Source organism: Engraulis encrasicolus, chromosome 2 (assembly GCF_034702125.1).
Source record: "Engraulis encrasicolus isolate BLACKSEA-1 chromosome 2, IST_EnEncr_1.0, whole genome shotgun sequence".
Lineage (NCBI taxonomy): Eukaryota > Metazoa > Chordata > Actinopteri > Clupeiformes > Engraulidae > Engraulis > Engraulis encrasicolus.
In genome coordinates, this window is record NC_085858.1 from 56,365,279 (window position 1) to 56,371,757 (window position 6,479).

Consider the following 6,479-nt stretch of genomic DNA (forward strand, 5'->3'; position numbering starts at 1 on the left):
ATATCCACTGCTACAGCCAGGGAACATTACATACATGAAGGCATGACATGGCATGACAGTACTGTACATCTGGGGGAGGTTCAGACCTACAGATCTAAGCGGTGGGGAGTCGACCTACGGTAGAGATCTAACCTGTGTGTCCCTGTCCAGCTCTTGTCACAGACACAAACACACACGGGGACGACTGTGTTGACCTAAATTATGTGGCATCATTGCACTAGCTTTTTTTCCCTTCACAAATTACAAGGAAGAGTTCAAAACATACTGTAAAAATGGACTTTGTGTTCTACTGAAAATAGCTTCCGTGTGCAGGAGTTTAATTCAGTATGTTTGGTTCAGCATGTTGAATCTACCTTACCACTTTGGCATGTGCACATGGTGAAGAGGACACTCCTACTCGAGTGGGTTTGGCTGGTCACTCGCATAAAAAACATGGATTGGAACCACATTTAAAGCCATCTCTGTTTGTGGAGTGTATCACATTTTCCCAAAAATCACATTTTCCCCAAAAGGTGGTGCGTTCCTTGTAATGCTGTCTTGAATAGACTCTGAGTTATAGAGGTAGTGAGAAGTGTGCGTGCGTGCACGTGTGCGTGCATGCGTGCGTGCGTGTGCGTGCGTGCGCGTTTGCGCCTGAATGAGAGACAGTGTACTGTCTGTGCACAGCAGTGCAACTCTGCATGTCAATTTAGGCATTAAGGTGCTTAGAGAGTAGAGTATAGTAGAGTAGAGTAGAGTATCGTTTATTGATCCCAGGGGGAAATTAAGGTGTCAAGTAGCATACACACATACATAAATAAAGACATTGCTCACGAGACATTACACACATACTTAGACATAAAATAACCATATATAGCTCACTGTTACATACATTTGCCCAGGCATATCTCTCACACTCTCTCTCTCACACACACACAAACACACACACACATACACACACACCAAAAATAATAATAAAATAAAGTGTCCACAGTGTCGCATGTGCCTTAGCTGAGTGGCACATAGAAGCCAGGACAAGTGGCCAGTAAAGTGTCCCTTAGTGTCCATAGTCTCTCTACCTAGTGCAATGTCATTGCTTTTAAGGTTAACAGTTCTTGCTAGGAGATGGAGACGAGATGTACTGTAGATGCTCTCTACTGACTACTAAGTGCAGGCAACATGTCATCCAGTGTGTCTTCATTATATTACATTACAATTAGCTAAAACAAAAATGATCTAAAGCGACTGACAGATATTACAGGCTATAGGTTACAGTCCCTTGAGCAATGTGGGGTTAGCTGCCTTGCTCAAGGACACTTCAACCCCTGAGTTTGAGGTGTAGGGAGTGGTAAGGGTAGGATCTAAAGTCAAACGGCCCATGTCAATTTAAGTAGAATGCACCATTGCCCAAGCTATGCTTCAATTCTCTGGGAATTAAATATTTGTTTGGGTGGGTGAGAAAATCTTCTTGTGGCTACCATCGCGGCCAGTTAGCAGCTGTTTGTAGTCTCGTTCGTTATAACTGTTTGGAGTATGCTCGTCTCTAGGGTGACGCAACCCACCGGCCAATCATCTCGGCTCATTGTAAATGGATTTTTGTTAGTGTTAGGATTTGAACGTGTTTACATTGCGTTCAGGCCATTGTTTGTGTCAAAGCTTGTTTGAAGATTTGTCTTTGGGTCAGAAGTGCATTGGCATGAGCCAATGTTATTGTGAGCGGTGAATAACCACACCATCCTGCCAACGCAACAAATAAATATTTTGTTAGACATTTCTAAAATGTTATTTCGCTTTTTACCGTAATTCAGATATGAAAAAGCCACCGTGGGGTTTGTGGTATGATTGCAAAGTGCTGAATTAGACAATTCACTCCAAACATATTTTGTGTCTGATGTGCTACCACCAACCAGCAGATTTTTTTTAGCAATGGATTAACAGTAGTTCGGGGTCAATGTGGTATATTTCATTGGCTCATCAAATGTCATCAAATTGGAACATGTGTTTTTTTACTTCCCTTGTTCTGTCAATTAGATACGGTGTGTTTAATATTGTGCAACATTATGTACCGACAGTAATTGTAGTGTTATTTTGGAGTATGTACGTGCCACATAAAAACATAATAGGGCATGTTGTATATTATGTACACTAAAAGTGACACACTGAAAAAAGGAACTGTATAATAAAATGTTACACATTGGCCAAACAGAATGAAAGCTTTCAGTTCCCGCCTGCATGACCAGACAGAGTAGTGGCATATAAATCACTACACTGTAAAACCACCCTGGTAAATCTTAACCATGTTTGGTGACCTGAAAATATATTATAACAACTGGCAGTGTGCATGCAACATATAGACATGGGACCCTTTAAATTACCTTTGCTAGTATTTACTGTGGTGGGGCTGACTGTTTGGGGGGGCCCTACTATGGGCAAATTTGGTGGGGCCCTAGGCAACTGGCTAGTCTGCTTATTGGTTAACTCGCTCCGCTGGAAGGCATGACAGGGTTAATGCACAGGAGAGGTATTGGCGATGGTTGTCTTGTTGTGGTATTGGTGTGTAGTACAGCATATAAATGCTAAGTTTCCTAAAACATGCGAAGATAGTTCGAATCTTGGCCCTACTATTCCACTGGGGGTATGTGCGGTACAGTACATCTATATAAAATCCATATTTCCTATTCAGGTTTCCTAGGTTCAGATCTTGGCCCTAGTGTTGGATTGCAGTATATAAAACGGTGGTTGGTGGTTCAGATCTCGGCTCTGCTGTACTATTCCACTGGCAGAGTGATACTAGTTTGCAGTACAGTAAAAGATAGGTCTCCTATGACACAAAGAAGATGGTTCAAATGTTGTCACATTGGTGGTGTGTTAGTATACATGGGTTCGCAGTGTTTGTAAACACAATGTTATGAGGAGGGGCAAGACACTGGCAGCCAACCACGTGAGCTAATTTTTTGACCGACAGCCGTTTACAACAATCAGTGGTTGAGTTGTGCGCACTGCGCAGCTAGGTTCGCGTAGCCAGGGGAAAACAACATTTTAGAACCCATGTATTGTGCAGTCCAGTATATACAACACAGGCTCAGATCTCGGGCCCAGTGTTTGGTGCTGTATTTAACACATTGAGTACCGACGACGTAATAATGCGTCTTTCACGCCCATGCGTTGTATACCAAAACGCAAAAATACGTTTTTGCATTTAAATATCATATTTTGAATCTACACCCTTCAATGGACAATATATGTGATTTTGGTAGCTCTGTGATGGACATAAATGACAACATTTGCAGTCCAAAGTTGTTTGATTGTTATGATGTTTGAGTATTATGATTTGGATATTTTAATTTAACTTACCAAGATGTCTGGATGCCAACCCATGTCGCCTATCGCGCTGCCTGCATTGATTTCCCTAGTACGGTCACTGTAGCATGTGTTGTCTCTGACTTCACGCAATAGGTAAACACCATTGTATAGTGCCTGGAGTATCTTGAACTTTCTGGACTTGCTAGACCTTTACCAGATCCTTGGATCCAAATGGCACCCGATATGTGATTGCAGTAATGCGCTCCGATTTGGACGTTTGATCGCCAAAAAGATAAGTTTCTGTGTCTTCCTGTATGTGAGAAGCCAGAAGCTAGCATGGCTACATATCATGATTCCCTGATTGTCGCTCCCAACGCAGGACGCTCCCCTGTCGGCTCGCTCCCACTAGCCAGACTATCGATCCGGGTGGGACTACACGTCCGGGAGTGATAGAAACACCTGGGACTACACGTCCGGGAGCGATCTCAGTTGGGAGTGTCCATCTGCCACCGCATATGATTCGGATCGGATGGGCTAGGCTACATCTAAGCATCATATCATTTGGATTTGTTGTCAATGTTGGGCTATTATTTCGGGAGTCATCGGGAGCTATTTTAGCAAATGTCTCACCCTCTGCATGTGTGCAAAGAGTTTGTGTTCAGTCCACGTGAAAAACGGGGATTTCAAAGGGCATCGATTGCTGGTGTCGTAGTGTGACAGAGCAGGAGGTGTGCTGCCGTATTCGTGAATCGTGCTATGTTGTTGTTTCCCTAGTAGCCCACGATCGGCAGCGTGTATTGTGTCTGACTTCACGCAATAGGTAAACACAGAGACCGTATATCGTGCCAGGAGTATCTTGAACTTTCTGGGCTTGCTACCTAGACCTTTACCAGCTCCTTGGATCAAAATGGCACCCGAATTGTAATTGGAGTAATGCGCTCCGATTTAGAAGTTTGATCGCCAACCAGATAAGTTTATTTGATTATTCACCCCTATGTTGAACTGTCTTCCTGTATGTGAAAAGCCAGAAGCTAGCATAGATGGTACATATGGATCGGATGGGCTACATCTAAGCATCATATCATTGGGATTTGTTGTCAATGTTGGGCTATTATTTCGGGAGTCATCGGGAACTATTTTAGCAAATGTCCGACCTTCTGCATGTGTGCAAAGAGCTTGTGTTCAGTCTGTGTGAAAAACGTGGATTTCGAAGGGCATTGATTGCCGGTGTCGTAGTGGTTTAGAGCAGGAGGCGTGTCTTGACGTGCAGGAAGATGTGTGTCAGAGCTAACCTTGCACCAAATTGTGATTAAAACCAACTCATCCCCTTTCAAACTCGTCACATTCTGAAGAAGCGCACCCTTCACAAAAACCTCAATATCTCCGATTGTAGCTGAATTCCATGGATACCCACTTCGGTTTAGCGTGGGTTTACTCGGCAATAAAAGCTCGTAGAGACACACAGTTTTCACCTACTAAGAGGGCAGCGTCTCCACTTTCGAACGAGTCATAACATATTTCAGTGGCCCTATCACATAATAAGCTGTGAGTCTACAAAAAAACGTCAAAAAAGGGCTTAGAACGCTGGTATTCTACGGCATAATTCCGTGAGCACCGCCGGTATTCAATGTGTTAAAATGGCAGCGATGGGGTTCTACTATTCTACCTGACAAAGCAAAAAAGACAGTGACTACATTGTTGTTGAAAATGGATTGTTATGATTTTTTTAACATTAAAAATATATAGTTAAATAAAATAATTGGTCTGCAAAAAAGTAACAAAATTGCCACATGTCAATATTCTACCCAAACCTACTTAGAGTGGACTACAGGATAATTTCGCCTCAGTTTGGAGCTCTGTGCAGTCGCTGCCGTTTGCTTTGTAATTCCACTGGGAGTGTGTGGCAGTTGTGTGCGGTCCGGTATATAAAAGAGGTTTCTTATGACAGAGATGATGGCTTCTGATCCTGGCACCTGCCGTGGCGGTGTGGTAGTGTGTGTGCCGTGCCGTACTGTATATATAAATCACAGGTTTCCTGTGACACAGTGAACCCTTTGGTTTAGAGGAGAAGCGGTAATAAAAGACGGGGAAAAGGGAATGGCTGCAGACCCTAAAAATATACAAGGAGGAGAAAATTCATTCGGCAGTAAATTAGGGAATGTTTTGATAACTTTAAAGTCCATGGATGTGTGTGTGTATTCTTTGTGTGCGTGTCTAGGCCTGTGAGTGCACGCGCACTCTGTGTGTACATGTGTGTGTTCATGTGTTCAGAAAAGTGAAAAAAAGGGCAGGCAGGCGGGCGTTACAATTGTGTGTGTGTGTGTGTGTGTGTGTGTGTGTGTGTGTGTGTGTGTGTGTGTGTGTGTGTGTGTGTGTGTGTGTGTGTGTGTGTGTGTGTGTGTGTGTGTGTGTGTGTGTGTGTGTGTGTGTGTGTGTGTGTGTGTGCTGGGTGGGCAGTTACAATCATGTCTTTGAGGCCGTGCTGGTCTGGAATAATGCCAGCCACCAGGTCTATTGCCGGCCGACACTAAAGACAGAACCCTCCTTGTAGTTACAAGTACACACACACGCACACACTCACACGTGCACAAACACACATGCACACACACTCTTTCACACATTCGCATACATACAAAGGATACACACACATTGACAGACACACACACAGTGCATTTCAGACACACATTTATAACCAGAACATTTTTTTCACTGGGAACCAAATCATGATTTACGCAGTCCATCGACTCTGAAAATTGAGAATTGAAGAAAAATAAGAATACAAACAGACGATTGATGAAGGGAACATCAGGTCCGCATAAAGATAGACTTGTTTTTAAAAGGTGTGTGATATGTTTGCCCACTCAAAATATCTTGGAGTTCACAAGGAAATGTGAACACTTGGCATTGAGGTTTGAGGACAAAGCACTAGCCAACACAAACTCTCTCGTGTTTGAGATATTTTGGTAAAAAAAAAAAACATGAATATGTCTTCACTAGACTAAATTTTGTTTCAGTTTGACACAGTCACTCTGTATCTCTGTCTATCATTTGGAACTGGTATGGTTTTAACTTGTGTGTTTTGAGTTTGAGCGTGTTTTGGGAGTCCAAATCAATGCAAGGCCTTCACCTGTAAAAAAAGAAGTGGGTGGTCAGATGGATCATTAACTGCTGTTACCATGGAAACAGTGGACATGCAA

At 43.0% G+C, this 6,479-nt stretch overlaps 1 protein-coding gene across 2 annotated transcripts in view; it reads left to right on the forward strand.

Moving 5' to 3' along the window:
* The window catches only part of coro7 (coronin 7), a 143,756-nt gene that overhangs the window by 81,921 nt on the left and 55,356 nt on the right, over positions 1–6,479 (forward strand). The gene's annotated exons all lie outside the window — the stretch shown is intronic.